The following is a 20511-nucleotide window of genomic DNA, read 5'->3' as shown; positions in this document are numbered from 1 at the left end:
TGATCATTTAATACAGATTAAAAAAATAAAAAATAAAAGAGAGAATTATATTTTTACTAAAGTACCTTTATTATGTATTGAGAATAATGAAAGAAATATTAGTTAGAGTGTAAAATTGAAAATGATATATTGAAAATTGAAATGATTCATTCATTTAAACACTCTTTTATTTTAAATTGATCACTTATTATGGAACGGAAAAAATAATACAAACATTATATTCGAGTAGATATGGCATCGCAAAAGTTGTTTTAGACATTATTGAATATCAGCCAGATCTTCGAGGAAGGATAAATTTCATTGCTATGCCTCTAGAAACTCTAATATTTTCATTAAAATAAAGAGAAAAAATAATATATATTTACAGCTGTCAACCAATTACATATGTCTTTATGATAGTGTAGAATGTTATATCTCTATTGAATGATAGCGTAAAAATAATTTATATTGACATTGTGTTACCTTTAATATTTAAAATATTAGTATGACATAGCAAAGTGTTATAATTCTATTTAATGATAGCATAAAAATAGTTTATAAATTACATCTAATCTTTAAAATAAAATATGTTCATATAATTTCGAATTTTTGTATTTTATTTTTTATAACATTACAAAATAATAATGTTATAAAATTACAAAAATTAATCTTATAATTAATGTTTTTATAAAATGATTTTTTTTAAATATTAAATCATCAAAACAATATATTATTTTAAATAAGAATAAATATGTAATAAAATTAATAAACACAATAGTAATTTAATAATATTTCGTAGGAATGGTGAGTGCAAGAAGAATATCAAAACCTATTCCCCGTTTTTAAATCGCTTATTGTAGATAAAAGATAACGTTTTTTTAATCGGCTATAATCTTAATAGTGATTTTTACATGTCACAATTGTATCTTTCATTCCTCATTTACTTTCACTAACCCCATTCGATTAAGTACCACATGCTTATTAAAAAATATTACAAATATTAAAATAGCATTATTTTATAAGTGATGAATGCATTAATTGTTTATAATTATATTGTTTGAGTAACCATGTGGTTAATATTATGTTTATTTTCACCTTTACCCTATCTTCTATTATAATATTATTGTTCTAAAATTAAGGATATTCGTTGATTACCCATGCATGACCATAATCATTCCAAGCGGGCAATGAGAATGATTTTTATATAGTTATTTATGATCAAGAGGGTTCTACAAACTCCCTCAAATTCAATATTCCCAAGATGGATGGCCCCAATTACAAAGCGTTGGTTAGAACCGTGACCTTGGTATGGGATGGTAAAAGTAAACCCAAATATGTAACATGTACAATAACCAAACCCACAATTGAAAGTCATCTTCATATAACATGGAAGTTAGAGACATGTACAAAAAAGATGGTACGATGATACGAAAAAAAATAGGGATATCATTTGTGTACCTACCATGCAAAAGACATGTTGAAAGTAGTCAAAGTCACCTTTTTAGATATCTTTTAGTCATCCAAAGAATTTGGTGTAAAGTCAAAATGTAACACTCCAAATAATATTTTTCTAGAAAGATACTATTTGAAAGGTTAAACTAGTATTAAGTGCAATTAAAAGTGTTTAAATAACGTCCAATATATATAATAAATAAGTACAAATCAGTACAAATATATGGTAAAGACATATAATACAAAGATAATATTACAGATAGATAACAATACAACAACAATACAACGGAAACATAAACAACTTATGACTTTTAAGTCTTCCAGACATCATACCTTTTTTTCTCATTTTGAGTTGAGTTGAGCTATCTGAAATAGTTAACATGGGATGAGATACAACTTATCTCAATGGAGTTCCCTATCTCAACTAACACTGTTCACTTGTATCAGATAGGATAAATCAGAGGATATAGAAGCTCATGGGCTTCATATATAACACACAAGAGTGATGCTAGGCACACCCAGCTATATTGAGTCATGCGAAACACTAGGACACGGGTAGTAATCACAAAGATTCCCTTACTTGTTAGCTCCTCCACCCGAGACTAGTCTTCTGGAATCGGGATATGATCTACTAGTCCTTTCCATACAATTTGGCTTTACGGAGCGAGCTACCAATGTACTGGATTTCTCTCCTAGTTATTGATCCGCACTACGACTCACTAGGAATCCTAACATCCACTCACTCTAGAGAACTAATCCTTACGGGATTCAGTAATCCATGGGTACTATGGAACAATCCCCGTAACATGAGAAAATTCTATAAATATTACCGCCCTTACAGACAATGTATACCATTTATAACAACTGAAGCTTATGGTCACATTTATGGGTAAAGCTTGTAATCAACCATTCTTTACGCCTACTGTAGCCGAACTAATTCAACATCGAGCCTCTTAACAATTCTATGGTTTCTCATGTAATTTCATGTACTCACAAAACATGCAGCTTAATTAATTGGTGTATTAATCAAGTTACTTCTTCCTCATTCTATACAACCCTCCTGATAGAAACTTAGTCACATCACTAATTATGACCCCGCTTGGTTGGATTCAGTACATGGCATACCATTACTAATTATGACCCTTCCAATAGGAATTTGGTGTGTATAACTAATTACGGCACCATTCAGGTGGATCTAGTACATAACTCATAAGGTAAGGGTCTCATGCCATTTTTGCTTGGCTATCACCAAGCGTGGCATACTAACATAGTGGATTATCGTACTATTATGGTTTCGTCATAACACCTTTTGTTATTAAGGTTCCATTACAAATGAAACATATTACTCATGAGCATTATTTTACCCCATCATTAGATAGATCTGTGGATTATTTTTCCCACACTTTTGACTGGTCTCAAACGAAGTTACGAAACTCAAGATATGTTATGTTCAGTGCCACTAACTTTTATGTACCCGTAGGATCGTTTAACCAGGTGAAGCGAGGTCTCGATTAACCAAACTTTTTTCGCTAAGTGAGCATGTCAGAAGGTACAAGATTCTCCAATTCAGCAGTCTCACTTAGCGAACCTTGTGTCACTAAGTGAGCATGTCATAACAGAATGGAAGGAAACGAAAACCAGGAAATGAGAAATCACAACACAACACAACATTCAGTGCTACATGTATATAACCGAATTGGAAATCAAGAATCATATAAGGTTAGACATGTAATAAGAACAAACATATCATTCAAAACCACAATCTAATCCTTGGTCCCCAACATGTAATCTCCTAATCTATGAAACTTAACCCCTTACTATGAACCCACCTTTTAATTAGTAGAACCTGGAAATTCTGAATGATATGATTGAGAAGAATAGTGATGGTGAGCTTTCTTCAAAAAATATTCTTCTTAAAATCTTCCAATTGATTGCAGGAAAACCCTTCTTTTCTCCTCTCCCCTCTTTCAGGATCTCCCTCATTCTCTTTATATTTTCTTCTCAAATTATGCATTCTAGTGAGAGGAAATATGATGAGAATGAGGAAAAATTGAATGGTGAAATGGTTTTTATAGTCTCTTTTTGAAATTACTTAAACAACCTCATGCTTAAGTGAATTTACTAATGATTCCATTATCTCAATTACCACTCATAATCTAAGTATTACCATCATATATCTCAAATACGTCCATTTGGTTTTTTCACAATTAAATGTCAAGTATCCATAGAATTTGATCGGGGTATTACATCTTCCCCCCCCCCCCCCCCCCCCCCCCTTAAATTAAAATTTGTCCTCGAATTTCATCTAAACAACAAGGTGAATGTTTCTCACAATCCTTCTTTCAGTAACAAGTGACTTCGCCTAGATACGTCTAACCTCAATCTCAACTATTCTTCCATCCAAATCCGCAAAGTTTCAACAGACTTCCTGGCGTCCGATGAACAACCATCACTTGCCGGTATACCATTTTTTGGCTCATACATTATGTCCCAAAATCTTCTTTCCAAACTACCAAAACATTCTTCTCCAGATCCTGATACATCTTTGAAGAACATGGTGAGTGGAAAGATTGCGCTTATGGTTTCTCTAAAAAATCTTCTTGTGGATGGAAGGCCAAGATTCCTAAATCATTCTTAAAGGTTACACTTAACAACATCCACTTCTCCGCTTGTACCTCCTTCTTATTCATAGAATACACCACTTATTGTCTTCACGAGGAGTGGTATCTAAAAACAAAAACATGATCCTTCAGAAAATCCCATCCATCTGCGTTGTCACATATTCAACCCTTCGAGTCAATGAGTACTTCATTCATCTATGACCATAAGGTTATTCATTCTCATGTGGTTGTTGTGCTACTTTTATCCCATCGATCACGAAACTTCTTGAAGTCCCCTAAGTTTAACCTTTTGATATATCCCACTTAGATCTATTTCACAATTGCATTTGATTCTCCAATACATCAGTCGACATCTATGTTTCGACATCAGAATGAATTCCACAATCAGGTCACCAAAAATCTCATCAACCTTGGTTACATCCATTCAAATACGCCCTCGGTTGTCGATCTCAGAACGATTAACATCAAGCACTCCTTGCAATAGAACTCCTCCTATAAAATTGTCTTCCTTACTGGACACCCACTGGAGTAGTCTTACCAATCATTCTTACAGCATCATGTCGATCACGTAGTTCCACACATGTCGGGTTACTGGGTCTTTATATCTTACTAAGATATTAGCTAATGCATTCCCATATCATGGAGTCACAGTCTATTCGTATTGAAAGAATAATAATTTCCTTCTAGAAACTGCCACCTCATTGGGTTCTTCAGGTATTGGTCTCTTCAATTCCTTCTCATAGGGTAACATTTTCACACCTTAAACGTAACAATAACATGATGACTTTGATTAACTTTGGGTATCCCTCTTCGAAGAACCACAACTCTTCAAAATTCTGATACATCTTTTGAACTTTCTCAACTCACTATGGATCATTTCCTATAGAGGCCTGCAGAGACTTGTCTTAGCGATATCTTGTTTTAAATGTGCTTGAAACAAAATCTTCCCATGTAGATGGCCATCTCTACTTTACCACAAAAAATCTACACAACAAATCGATAAGGATGTAGCGATTGCACATAAACCCCATTTTAGGCACTCACTCTTGAGACCAATTCACGCCTTATTAAGACAAGAGAGTTTGTCTGCTTTTTCATAACTCATATATTCCCCACACTATTACGACCATTTCCCATAAGAAGAGCCTCATAATTTGGTCTATCCAAACGCCACCTTCTTAGTGGTTATTCCAGGCACAATCTCTTTCCTAGATGTGACCCAGAAGTGGAATCACTTCCTTAGTAGCTCGTAGGTTACAGACTACATACATAGTTTTCACTACCAGGTGCGGCGTACATGTCGTTAATTGTCTTACTATGCTTAATGAGAATCATGCTCGTGTCTCGTGAGCATATAATTATAATTATACGTTGGGACCTGGATTATCATAATTACGTATATGTCCAAAAGGATAACTTACTTATCTCGTGTCGATAAAGATATTGAAGCGTCATACGCATCTCATACACCTACATAGGTCGACCTTCCAGAGTCATGTACTTAACTGATTTACATAATATCTTATGATGATCACTATCATATTCTACAGATATATAATCAGGTAAGTGAACTGAATATTTTGTGGCCATCATCTTACAGGTCTTTCTCATTCCACTCTTTGGGAAAACTAAGACCCATGAGCGTCATACGTATGGAGTTCCCCTTTTCCTAGATAAAACAAACCATGATTCTTCTTCCATAACCCATTCACATTGACACATCACACGTGTGATTGGCCCCATAACACATATATACGAGAATCCGAGGATAACCATACAGCTACGCACACTATACCTCGAGTCTAACATCGCAACCTGCGAGGATCCTGCTAATTCTATAAAATAGTCACTAATATATATTCACCTAATCACCTGACGCCTAGCATAGTTCTAAGGTCTCATTCAATGTTATATGAATCATAACTAGCCTGGAATATGATCTATTAGACCTCATATATTCATTCACCTAAATTTTCGCCTAGCATAGTTCTAAGACTTAGGCAGACTGAAATAAATTAAGGGATACAATAGTCAATCCCACTAACTTAATACACTTGATTTGCCTAATTTGGACCTCACGCCTAGGTTTTCCTTGTTAGTACTTTGTCTTCCGATTATTCTACGAGTTAAGTATATGAAATTCTAGTTATCAGACTTTAGATGTCACACGGGTTGTTATGACATCCAATTCTGCACAGACAGGAATTATGCAGAACTTAAACGTAAGTGCAGTAAATAACACAAGTGATTGTTTACCCAGTTCAGTCCAACATGACCTACATCTGGGGGCTACCAAGCCAGGGAGGAAATCCACTATTAGTAGTATCAATTCAAAGCTAAACTCACCCGTTTACAACTTATCACTTAATCCCTACCCAATGCAATTTCAATCTTACACTAAGATCAGAGTTCCTACTCACTCCCCCTCAATCACCTCAGTGATTACTACCTTTAATCAATATTAAAGACAATTTGAAGTCACACTTCAAAACAACTCTTGATTGTGCTTCACAGCTTTAATCAAGATACACATACTCACGCTTAGAAGCTTTGAGTGACACAACACTTACAACTCAATGAACACCCTATACCAAAACAATCATCAACGTGACAATGGCTTGGCTTACAAGATATGTCTAATACAAGACTCACAAAAATACAGCAGTGAAGTATGATGGACACACTTAATCTTCACGCCTTAAAATCCCCGAGACTGAATGAAGGAACGCCTTCCTTTTTATATTGCAGTACCTGGGCTTTTGCACCTGTATTCTCCTGAATTTAAGGTCACACGAGTTCCCATAAATTCAACATTTAGGTTACTAACAAATAGGTTATTTGTTAGGTTCATTAAATGTAACTTGGTTGTTGGTTTCCTGGTTTTTCTCTAAGTTGTTGACTTCCTGAAGAATAGCCCAAGAAAAGCTGAAACAGAAAACTAAACAACCTACAATATAGCATATGCTGTCAGGAATGAATGTCACGACATTCAGCTTGACATCAAGGTCCATATGCTGAGTCTGTTTTTCCAGAAAACAGACTGTACAATTTTGCTGACCTGTACATGATCAAAATGACCATACTACAGTAACAGCTTACATTAATAAATGTTAAAGTGTCCAACTTAACATTTACACATTTGGCCTTAAGTTAGTTCTGTTATTCTCTTGAAGAACAAACTAAGTTACATGCTGAAGTATAGCAGAACACCACTCTGTCTAATGTTCAGTAGCTGCTGTCAATGATGAATGTCATAACATCCAATTTGACATTCAGTCAGTAGGCCTTATGTCAGGTCTGGTCTTTCCTTGATAACCAGACTGGAAATAAATACTAAGTTCTAACAGAACACCAGCTGTTTTATTCCTTAGTATCTGTTGACAGGTATGAATGTCACAGCATCCAGTTTGACATTCAATAAATCCTGTGTTAGCTAATCCTGCAGTAACTACTCAAGTGTGTCATGACATTAGTCAAGACATCAGAGTACAGTTAGATATTCTAACCTACAATGTAGTCACACATACATACCATGTCATGACATCAGTCAAGACATTTGTAACCAGCTAGTGTTTTACCATATAATGCAGCCAATTAAACACCTACAAACTCCCCCTTTGGCAAATTTTTGGCTAAAACACTTTGATCCCCATAACAGAGTTCATAGCAGCGGAATCACACACCTAACAGGAAATAATACTAGCTAATACACTCAGAGTGGCAGCACACTCACACACATGGAAGCAGCACACATACAGAAGTTAAATCTAAAATCTAAACTTCAACACACAGCAGCTGCAGGGGAGGGAATCTGTCACGAGAGTCTGTTGTAGAGACCCACTCTGTTTGTCAGGGGTGGTGGTTATTACTCCCCCTTTTTGTCAAAAATGTTGCCAAGGCCAACAACAAAACCAGAGAATAATGACAGAGTTACAGACTTGGTTTTACTCCACAGTTTCAACCAAGTTAGCATCCACTTGATCTTGCTTCACAGCTTTGATCAAGTAATCACCCACTTTTGCTTTACAGTAGGTACCACCATATCAGATGCCATGATTTTGTTTCTGACATCCAGAACCACTCCTGCATGAACATCATCCTTGAACTCCTGCAGGTACATTGGCCTTCTCACGGTAGGGTGTCTCCTTACCCTCTTGTAGCCACACTTGTTGCAAGTAGCATAGCTGTGATCTGTTGAACAATCAGAGCATAGTACCAATTGTTTAATAGGCAGAGATATTAAACAATACATCCCAAACATCAGTGGTTGCTATAAGGTCTCAGAGAGACATATTCCCAGTTTTCTCCTTAAGTTTTCAAACTGAGTAGCATCCAGAGCCTTTGTAAATATGTCAGCCAGTTGAAGGTCCGTGGCTACATGTACCAAAGTGATCACCTTGTCTTCCACCAGATCTCTGATGAAGTGGTGCCTAATGTCAATATGTTTGGTCCTGCTGTGTTGGATGGGATTCTTGGAGATATTGATGGCACTGAGATTATCACAGAACAATGTCATGACATTTTGAGTGACATTGTACTCAGTGAGCATCTGTTTCATCCAAACCAGTTGGGAACAACTGCTTCCAGCAGCTATGTATTCAGCCTCTGCAGTGGACAGAGAAACACAATTCTGCTTCTTGCTGAACCAAGATATGAGATTGTCTCCTAAGAAGAAACATCCACCTGATGTGCTTTTTCTGTCATCAGCACTCCCAGCCCAGTCAGCATCACAGTACCCAGATAGGACAGGTTCAGACCCATGTGAATACAGCATCCCATAGTCACAAGTCCCATTGATGTACTTGAGAATCCTTTTGAATTGATTCAAGTGGCTCACCTTAGGCTCTGCTTGGTATCTATCACATACTCCAACTGCATAAGAAATGTCAGGTCTACTTGCAGTTAGGTAAAGTAGGCTTCCTATCATGCTTTTATACAAGCATTGATCAACACCAGGCCCTCCATCATCTTTGGTTAACTTCAGATGAGTAGGCGCAGGAGTCCTCTTGTGCCTAGCATTATCCATACCAAACTTCTTAACTATGTTCTTGGCATACTTGCTTTGGGAGAGAAACATAGAGTCCTCCATTTGGTTTACTTGCATTCCAAGGAAATAGGTCAGTTCTCCAACTAGACTCATTTCAAACTCAGATTGCATCTGGTGAACAAATTGTTGAACCATTTGTTCTGACATTCCACCAAAGACTATATCATCCACATAGATTTGAGCAATCATGATTTTGCCGTCTTCATCCTTCACAAATAAGGTTTTATCTATTCCACCTTTTCTGTATCCATTTGAGGTCAGAAATTCGGTCAACCTTTCATACCATGCTCTAGGTGCTTGTTTCAACCCATACAAGGCTTTCCTCAACTTGTATACATGCTTAGGTTGGTTAGGATCACAGAACCCTTTAGGTTGTTCCACAAAGACTTCTTCATTCAAGTAGCCATTCAAGAATGCACTCTTCACATCCATTTGGAATAGTTTAAACTTCAGGATGCATGCTACCCCTAACAGCAATCTGATGGACTCAAGCCTAGCCACAGGAGCAAATGTCTCATCAAAATCTACCCCTTCAACTTGAGTGTATCCTTGAGCCACTAGTCTTGCCTTATTCCTAGTAATTACTCCTTTCTCATCAGATTTGTTTTTGTAGATCCACTTGGTACCAATGATGTTGGTCCTTTCAGGTCTTGGAACTAGCTCCCATACTTCATTCCTTTTGAACTGCTCAAGTTCCTCTTGCAGGGCAATGATCCAGTATTCGTCAGTCAGGGCTTCTTTCACATTTTTTGGTTCAACCTTGGATACAAAGCAGGAATTTGAGCTTATTCCCCGTGACCTGGTAGTCACACCACTATTGGGATCCCCTATGATAAGATCCTTAGGGTGGTCTTTCTGAATTCTGATAGATGGCACTTTGGTGGTTGCATCTACTTCACATTCAGAAGGAGGTTCCTCTACTTCTTCAGACTTGACTGGAATGTCAGTTGAACTGTCAAGGAATGTTTCAACATCCTCCATTACATCGGTTCCTTCCTCTTTATCGTCCACAATAACATTTATGGATTCCATCAGGACATTGGTCCTGTAGTTGAACACTCTGTAGGCTCTGCTGTTAGTGGAGTATCCCAGAAATATACCCTCATCACTTTTCGGATCTAGCTTCCTTCTCTGTTCACGATCTGTGAGAATGTAGCATTTACTTCCAAAGATATGAAAGTACTTCACAGTAGGTTTTCTGCCTTTCCATATTTCATACAGAATGGAGGAGGTTCCTTTTCTCAAGGTGACTCTGTTGTGAACATAGCACGCGGTATTCATTGCTTCAGCCCAAAAGTGCATGGGGAGCTTCTTTGCATGAATCATTGCTCTGGCAGATTCTTGAATAGTTCTATTTCTTCTTTCAACTATCCCATTCTGCTGGGGAGTTATAGGGGAGGAGAACTCATGACTTATTCCTTCAGACGAGCAATACTCATCAAACTTGGAATTCTTGAACTCCGTACCATGATCACTCCTAATTCGGACCACACAACTGTCCTTTTCCCTTTGAAGTCTGATGCACAGGTCTTTGAAGACATCAAATGTATCTGACTTCTCTCTGATGAAGCTTATCCACGTGTATCTGGAATGGTCATCAACCACCACGTAGGCATATCTCTTCCCACCAAGACTTTCAACCTGCATAGGTCCCATTAAGTCCATATGCAACAGTTCCAGAACTCTGGAAGTTATAGGATGTCCCAGCTTCGGATGTGACATCTTGGTTTGCTTGCCCACCTGGCATTCACCACAGACTCTTCCTTCATCAATAAGCAGCTTTGGGATCCCTCTGACTGCTTCCTTGGATATAATCTTCTTCATTCCCCTTAAGTGGAGATGTCCAAGACGTCTATGCAACATCTTCACCTCCTGTTCTTCCTTGGTTGAGGAGCATATTGTAGAAAAGTTAGAGACTTTAGGTTCCCACAGATAACAGTTATCTTTGGACCTGGTTCCTCTCATAACTTCCTGATTGTCACCATTAGCCACAATGCAAAGCTCCTTAGTAAACTGAACATGAAACCCTTGATCACACAGCTGACTTATGCTGATGAGGTTTGCAGTTAGTCCTCTTACTAACAGCACATTATTCAGTTTTGGAACTCCAGAGCAGTCCAGCTTACCCACACCTTTTATTTTACCTTTGGCACCATCACCAAAGGTCACATAGCTGGTAGTGTGAGGTTGAATATCCACCAGTAGATTTTCCATACCAGTCATATGTCTTGAGCATCCACTGTCAAAGTATCAGTCTTCTCTGGTAGAAGCCCTTAGAGCATGTAGCAGTGTATTCGTCGCTATATGATCTATCGATTAAATCATAAGCAAAGCATACAATGAAATTTCGAGTCGCCACCGCACTTTTATTTATCCAAAGGACTGGCTAAAAAGCGAACAAAAGCCTAAGAAGTTTTACACGTAGAAAACTAATAAAAAGATCAGAGAGTCTGGGTAAGGGGTAAATTACGCAATGGGAAGGTGTTAGGCACCCACTACGTCCTAGGTACTCCTAGGGAGCCCTTTTCACACTTGTTGTACTAAATTGTTATTTGTTATGACATAAATATTGTGCAAACATGATTGGGATGATGAGAAAAGAATATACGATTTTTATTGGGTTTGAACGGATGAACCCGTTGCCTACGTACCTTCCATCAAAGGTAAGGATCAAAACGCCGTAGTTCGGCTAAAAGATTTCCAAAAGTGGGTGGATTCAATTTTAAACACAAGCCCTAAGGTCTTACGTTATCCACGGGAGAAAACTCAACCTTATACAAACAACAGGTCCACCATGTGAGAACAACTTCAACTTGCTAGTGAGGGGTTAACCCTATAATAAGCAAGGAAGACTTACAATTCAATCAACTAAGGACAAATAGGTGAGATTGACATCAACCAACTAGGATAAATCAAACCTATAGCTCATGTATGAAAAGATTAACAATGGACAAAGCCAAAACAATTGAGTGGGTGGAGTTAATTGATTGTGATTATGAAAATGAAGTCAAAGTATGATTAAGATTAATTCAAAAGAAGTATTATGAAATGGAGTTTGAAAAAAGTCAAGGACTTGGGTCCAGGTTTTTAATTTGAAAACATGAAGTTGTTTGCACAATATCTATCTCAAGTTTGAAATCAAAGTGTGAAAAGGTTTAGGACATAATGAGGATGAATGGATGAAGATGGATTGTAAAACTTCTTAGAAGGTTCACTTCTTGAAATCATATAGAAGATGATTCAAGTGTGTCCTTTGGAATGGGCAATAAGCAATAACAAAATAAACAAACAAATGATACCGGATGCCACTCAATGGTCTTACTCCAATCTCACAAACAAAAGCGGATACCGGATACCAATAAATGGATTTACACCAGTCTCCTAAAACAGAAATGGATATCAGAGGCCACTCAATGGTCTTACACTAATCTCCTTAACAAAGAAATGAAAAGTGGGTACCGGATGCCAATCACTGGACTTATACCAATCTCCAACAACAAAGACAACATTTGGATGTCAGATGCCAATTTATCTGGGCTTACTCTAATCTCCAACATATGCTCATAGGAATACAAATGCCAAATTACACGGACTTACAATTGTATCCTCACATACAAACAAACAAAGCAACTTATGATCACAGGAAAGCAAATGCCAACTTACAGGGACTTATAATTGCATCCTCACATAAACAAACAGAAGCAAAACATGGATGTCAGATGCCAGTCTATCTGGGCTTACTCTAACCTCCACAGTATGGTCCTAGGAATACAAATGCCACATCACAGGGACTTACAATTGTATCCTCACATACAAACAAGCAAAGCAACATGTGATCATAGGAAAGCAAATGCCAACTTACAGGGACTTATAATTGCATCCTCACACACAATCAAATAAATGCATCAAGCACAGGGATGAGTGGCCAATGAGATGGTCTTACAACTCACTTCCATATCATAGAAACAATGGCCAAAGGAATGGTCTTACAATTGTTCTCAATGGGTAAACAACAAAGCATAATGATGTCACAAAGACAAATGAGATGATCATGCACTAATGAGCAATTAATGATGATAAATGCATAGAGCAAGCAAACATGTGCATATGAATAGAACAATCAATCAATGAAAGCAATCAGCACACACTATAACCAAACAAGGAGGCTCATACAAAAGGGTTAGGCATTGAAGCCAACTGGAATAGGGTCAATGGTGCTCTTAACCTTGCCATTGAGGGGCTAAGGTGAAGCAGATGAAAGGATATGAGGGGTGTGCCTCATTGCTCTTATCCCTGATCAGGGAGAGCATTGAATATCAGAAGGTGTGGGAGTTCAGAAAGTAGGAACTCTCTCCACAGATAAGACTCTATAGATCTTGGGCTTGGATCTCAATGCTACAACCATGTAATGGGAGCAAGGAGAAAACTCACAGAATAGTAGGAGATAGGTTACATATCTCTTATGTCCACCAATTGCCTTATTTGAAGGACTTTTCCTGCTTAGGACAAATGTAAACACACACAAGCATTGCCTCTTAAGGAGGACTTCAGACAGTTGCCTGGCCAAATAACAGGCCAGGTCTTCCAGACTACATGAAAAAAAGGGATTATACCTCAAATGCAAATTGTTAAATAGAAAAGCAAAGCAAGTTCAAAGAACTAAGCAACTAATGGTACCTGAAATAGTCAAACAGAATCAGTACACAATTCAAAAGTCAAAGCAAAATGAGACAGAAGTCGACAGTCAGAACAAATAGACAAATGTGCAAAGCACAAGACTCAAAGCTTATGAGTCAAGCCACCTACAAAACAATGAGGTTAGCTCATGATAAACAATCAAGCTCAATCAAGTTTGTATGATCTCTTTGGAACATTGTTGCTTAACCTGAAAACATGAACTCAAACATAAGCAATAAGACCACTAGGACAAGCCTAGGGTCAAAAGAGAATGAGAAAGTCAAAACAGCAAGTGATATCCAATCAAAATCAAATTCAAACATTTAAGAAGCAAGCTCAATTGGTTTCAGGTTCATGTCATGCATCATCATCATTTCATAAGTAAAAGAAGTCAAAGCATGGCAAATGAAAGCTCATAGAAGTCAACAGCAAGACTTAACTCAAAACCAACCATAAACAATTACAAAAATCATCAAATAAATCATGACCAATCCTAATCCATAACATGACATGCATATAAAATTTCAGCTCATTTGGATCAAGGGAAGATAGTCAATGAAAATCAGAAAGTCAAAGCAATTTCAAACATGCTCAAAGAAGTCAACCAAACATGTATCAACTTCAAAAAATCATAACTCAGTGATAACATATGATAAATGAATGGGATCAACACCATGACAAAGCTTAAGATGTCTAGTTATCACATGTTAAATTTCAAATTCATCCAATAAAGTATGAGAATTTCACAAAGGAAATGGCAACATGTATCACAAAAGTCAACATTTTGGTCAAACAGGGGAGAAAATCTCAAACAATTAGGAAATGCCACAAATAATTCCAAGAAAATTCACATGTAAACTAGACATACAAGAGTAGGCTCATGCAAAAATTCACATCAATTGGAGGTCAAGAAGCATGGTATCAAAAATCATGAAGTTGCACATCATTGGTGTGACACAAATTGTCACACCCTAATTCAAAAATTCATAACTCAATGACCAGATAAGATAAATTAACAAACTCTACACCAAAATCACCATGAATGAGTCTAGTTTATGCACAAAATATTTCAGGGCCATTGGGTAAATCATCATCATTTCACAATTGAATTGGTAACAGGTACAAAATATTGTCACATGAACAAAACCCTAGCACCAATTAAAATCTATCCATCCAAAAAAATCAGCAAAAATCATGATAAAATACTAGACATCAAGATGAACACAATGCAAAAATTCCCATGAATTTTGGATTTGAAATGAAGCTGTTATGAATTTTGTAAATTGATGCATCAAAATGAAATAATTGTTGAAAACAAAATGAAACAAACATGATTTAATAGCCAATTTGGACACGGTGGCATTTTTGAAATTATGGAGTCTTTTTAATGAAACGGTGCGCAGCACCCCCAGACGTGGCAAGCAGTGATTCATCATGGCCAATGGTACAGTAGAGGTTCATGCAAAAACGAAACACAGGCAATTTCTGGGCATGCGCTTAGGGTTTATGCGACAACACTGTACATCATCTTCTTCATCAAAATCGTGCAACATAATTGTTTCAGAAAATGAGCAACCAACACATCAATAGAACCAACAAGCAATGCATAGTAATATTCCAACAACCAATTACATTAATTCGAGCTCATATGGAAGAATCGAACAAAACATCATTTGAACATCAATCTTTAAAACCAAATTACTCACTCAACACTCAATCATTTTGGTGATTTAAAGTTCATTAGAATCAGCACAGTAAGATCTACAATAAGCATGGCATGGTTTAGAGAATAATGAAAATCGAAAACTCACCAAACTTTGAGAACAGTGACGATTCAGTGCTCCTCTTGTTGCAAATGCTCAAAACAGATGCTCCTTGTGGTTTGAAATGATGGATACTTGAAGAAGTTTAGCTCAGTTGCCTTCCTTCTTGCTCAAATCGAACATTGCCATTAATGTGTTCTTGAGTAGCAGCGCTGGAAAACTTGCTTACAGTGGGAAAATGAAGCTTGCAATCAGCTCAAAATGGTAAGCACATGATGAAACCAACAAGACAGCTTGAGTTCTTTTGGGTTTTTTAGCCAAAGTTCAAAAATGAGGAAATGAGATTTTTGAGAGAAAAGAATTTTGCTGTCTTCAATTGATGGCTGCTAGGGTTGGAATGGCAGAAAAAGATGTATATATTTGCTGTTTAGCAAGCTAAGTAGGATTAGTTCAAGTGGTAATTAGGATTTGGCTCAAATGACATGTTTTTGCCAAAATTGCTAAAACACAAATCAAGTTGGTATGGGGAGTATGCTGCACGAATTTGGGCTTGCAAACCTGTTTCAAATGACATTTCAGACCTATTCCAATTGGCCAAATGTGTTAAAATTGGTTATTTCAAAAATCCATTTTTGCACCACACTTGAAATTAATTAATGCAAGTCCAAAAAGGCCATTTTGAATGGTGATGTTTTGGTGAATGATGATGACATTTTTGGAAAGAGGGGATCAAATATGACTTGTAGGAAAAAACCTCACCAAATTTGGCCAAATGGTTTGAGAGATATGGCCTTTTGAAGTTCACAAATTTTTGAAAATGATTTGATCATAACTTGCCAACCATACATGGGAATTGAGTGTTCTTGGACTTTTTGGAAATGGGAGAACAAGATCTTCAACTTTCATGTTGGGCAAAAATTCATTTGAAGCTTGTATCATGATGTAAGTTTAAGATCAAGAAGTTTCCATTTTTGGCAAATTTGAATTACAGGTCAACTTTCTATTTTGGGAAATTTTCTGTTTGACTTCAAATTCTTCCATGATGGTGTTTGACATGATATATGAGGCCTATATGGACATGAATGAGCTCCCTCAAACCAATTCCCATCATCAAATCACTGATTAAATGGACAGTTGACCAAGTTTGACTTTCTAGGGTTTTGCTTGACTGAAGCACCTTCTAATGAATTCCAAACCCTAATTCCTTGAGATCTTGATTCCAAATGATGTCACAACACATGTGAGCTCTTGATTATTGATCATGGTGCCCAAATTCTGCAAGAATGGCCACCATCCATTGCAATGACTGACTTTGACTGATTTTGACCTAATTGGCTGATGATTGCCTCAGCTGCAAGTAACATGGTTAGATGACAATATTTTTGTACTTTTTGGTTAGTAAACATATGAAAAGCAAAGATATACAAATGCAAAGCATGCTTGGTGATCAAGAAACACACTCACAAGGCAAACCACCCACTAGGAGGGAAGCTAGGGCAATGCAATGATCCTTGAGGCCATGATATGATATGATATGGGCCATGAGGGATCTTAGGGCCAAAATTGGGGTCTTACAGATGCCCCTATTTAAGGTCATTCTAGCCGGAGAAGTGAAGTTTAGAAATCTTCATCTCGACGCGGTAGAATGGGCTTAAATAACAGTAATGAGACAAATTTTTGGTCCCTAAGAGACCTCATGATGCAAATGTATGTATGCAAAAGACACAAATTCTGCGGGGAATATGATTCACACAGAAGAAAAGACTATCCATCGGAGTAATACACTCACCAGGAACAGAGACTCTAACCAGACTCTAGTTGGGGATAGACAAAACTGATACAGTGTGAATAATACACGACTCTGATTAGGGAATAACAGAAATCAAACTGGAGACCTCACTGGGGAGTGAAAGACTCACACTGGGGAAAAGAAAATTCCAAAGGAAAAACATCCATTGGAGGGACACAAGCTGACTCCTGGGGAGAAGCAGGAAACTTCACTGAGGAAGCACCAAAGAATGAGATGTTACCGGCATAAGGGCAACAAACTCAGGAAGAATGAATATCTAAGACCGGTATAAGGGTGAGAGATATCAATCAACCAACATCTGAGAAAGACCTAAAAAAAGGTACATAAACTCAGGAAAATCTGACTCCACAAGGGACCGAGGTCATAATAGGGAGCAGAAAGGAAGGAACACCAGGGATACCGGTTACTGGGTATATAATAGGTGACCGACCGAAACGTGAATTGGTATATATGCCAAGACACTCATCATCCGAAAGGATGGCTTGAAAAAGCAAATCAACTTACAGGATGGACATTCGAATCCGCAACGGGAAAACGAATCTTACTCAACTGGGGACACAAACCCAAAGAGTGCATGAGATACAATATCCATTACCGGCAGACCGTGGATAAGAATACTCGCATGAGATATATTATCTATTACCGTCAGAACGTAGATAATAAACTCGCATGGTAAGAAACACCAAAGATACCGGTTACTGGGTATATAATAGGTGATCTACCGAAAACGTGAATTGGTATATATGCCAAAACACTCATCATCCAAAACACAAACTGGTTAAAGGATGGATATTCGATTCTACAAAGAATACGAATCTTGCTCAGCTGGGGAAAATCAACAAAGGATTCCAACTAAAGAGCGCATGAGATATATTATTCATTACCGGCAGACCGTGAACAATATACTCGAAAGGAAAAGACACCAGAGATACCGAAGTATATAATAGGTGACTAACCAAAAAGAGAGACAATCGATACCAAGCATCCGGGTAAACGAAAGACAACTCAAAGGGATAAATTGCAAGCATCCGGCAATTATCCGACAACAAAGAAATATTCGATTCCACAAAGGGAAATAACGAATCTTACTCGACAAGGGAAACACAAAAGGATTCGACTGAAGAGTGCATGAGATATATTATTCATTACCGGCAAACCGTGAATAATATACTCGAAAGGAAAAGGCACCAGAGATACCGAAGTATATAATAGGTGACTAACCAAAGAGAGGGACAATCGATACCAAGCATCCGGGTAAACAAAAGACAACTCAAAGGGATAAATTGCAAGCATCCGGCAATTATCCGACAACAAAGAAATATTCGATTCCATAAAGGGAAATAACGAATCTTACTCGACTAGGGAAACACAAAAGGCTTCAACTGAGGAGTGCATGAGATATATTATTCATTACCGGCAAACCGTGAATAATATACTCGCATGGTAGATTATCCACAACCGGTTACTGGGTTAATAAAGGATAAATCAACCGAAAAGAAAGGCATCGGGATACCAAACTAGGTGTATAATGATGACCAATCAAGGGGAGCAACAAACATTACCAACAAAAGAGTAAATGAAAGGCAATCTGCTGAGGATTCACTGGTGAAAATCAATGATCCAGGGATGAATTGCATAAAACAGCAATTATCCACAACAACAGGCTAGGGATATAATGATGACAATCAAATATCCGGGGAAGGCAATCACTAACAAAAGGTGAAAGGACCCACTGGGGATAAAATTTCTAGCACGGCAATTATCCACAAAAGATTTGCTGGGGATATAAGTGCTTATCTGAGCAACTTATCCAAGCAAAGGAAACTCAACATCAAGAACTAGATGGAGATAACCGCAAACTTAGGGTTTACATCTACCGAATACGGGGTAGAAAACCAACAACTTCGCGTGGGGATAGAACAAATCACAAATCCGTACGGGAAACCAAAATAGGGTTTATAACAAACCACAAACTGCTGGAGCGCAGGAAAGCAGGGTTTACAACTACCGACTATTAGGTAGAAAACCAACAAATCTGACTGGGGAATAAAGGGTGTATAACCACAAATTCTGCCAAGAAGCCAGGAAAATAGGACTTATAACTACCGGTATGAGGGTATAGGCCCGAAAATTCCGCCGGGGAACAACCCACTGGGAAACACAAGACTTTTGACAAATAGCCAATTCGGGAATAATCCGAAAAGACAGACTGAATCAAGACACGTCCTAATGAGGATATAACTCAAATAGGAAAATCCATCCCAATATATGTGTTGGGAGGAAACGGAAGAAACCGTCATCCACGAGGACATATCTCAGTGGGGAACTGCAGAAGGAAAGACAGACATATTTTCTGCTTATGGGGGCTGACTCTATATGGAGAGATTTTAAACACCCAACATCTGCTTGGGGAGATCTGTAAAGAGATCTGTATCACCCGAAAGCAGGGGACACAACAAACAAAGGATATATGGCAAGAAATGCAACATGAATATCTGAATGTTTATGAACATGCATGAATATGCGTGATTTATGTTTGATGAATGCTGACAAAACAGACGATTCTAACACAAACAGGTTTAGGAACCAGACGCCCGGTATTATACTTCCAGGGGAAAAACCAACTAGAGAGCCAATCTGCGGAGATCCACATGCTGTAAAGCAAAGATCTGCGAGTACTGCTGAAGAAGCAGAGAAACGGAGATATCTGGAAACAACCCAATCAGGGTACAGAAAGTCACAACGGGCAAAGACAGCCACCAAGACGAATCTGTCGGGGAACAAGAGAAAATCCCAAAGTATCTGCAGGGGATGATCCCAGTGTCAACTAAGAAACAAAAGGGTGCATAAGCACAAGCACGAACCGCTGTAGAAGCAACTCCACATAACTCCGCTGGGGAACAACCCACTGAGGGAGAATGATATCATCCAAGTAGAATCTAACTGCATAAGCAACTCTACTGGGGAAAACTGCCGGCTACTCTCTTGGGGAATAAACCACTGAGGGAGGACAGATCAAACAAGTAGATTCTGCAATAAACCAATCCACTTGGGGAGAATATACACAGCAAACTGATCACAACAAGTAGATTCTGCAGTACAAACCACTCTACTAGGGATCACAATCAGTCAGGAAATCAATCCATTCACTGGAGGCCAAAG

The sequence above is a fragment of the Lathyrus oleraceus genome, chromosome 2, assembly GCF_024323335.1.
Source record: "Lathyrus oleraceus cultivar Zhongwan6 chromosome 2, CAAS_Psat_ZW6_1.0, whole genome shotgun sequence".
Taxonomy (NCBI): Eukaryota; Viridiplantae; Streptophyta; class Magnoliopsida; order Fabales; family Fabaceae; genus Lathyrus; species Lathyrus oleraceus.
This window is presented reverse-complemented; position numbering follows the sequence as displayed.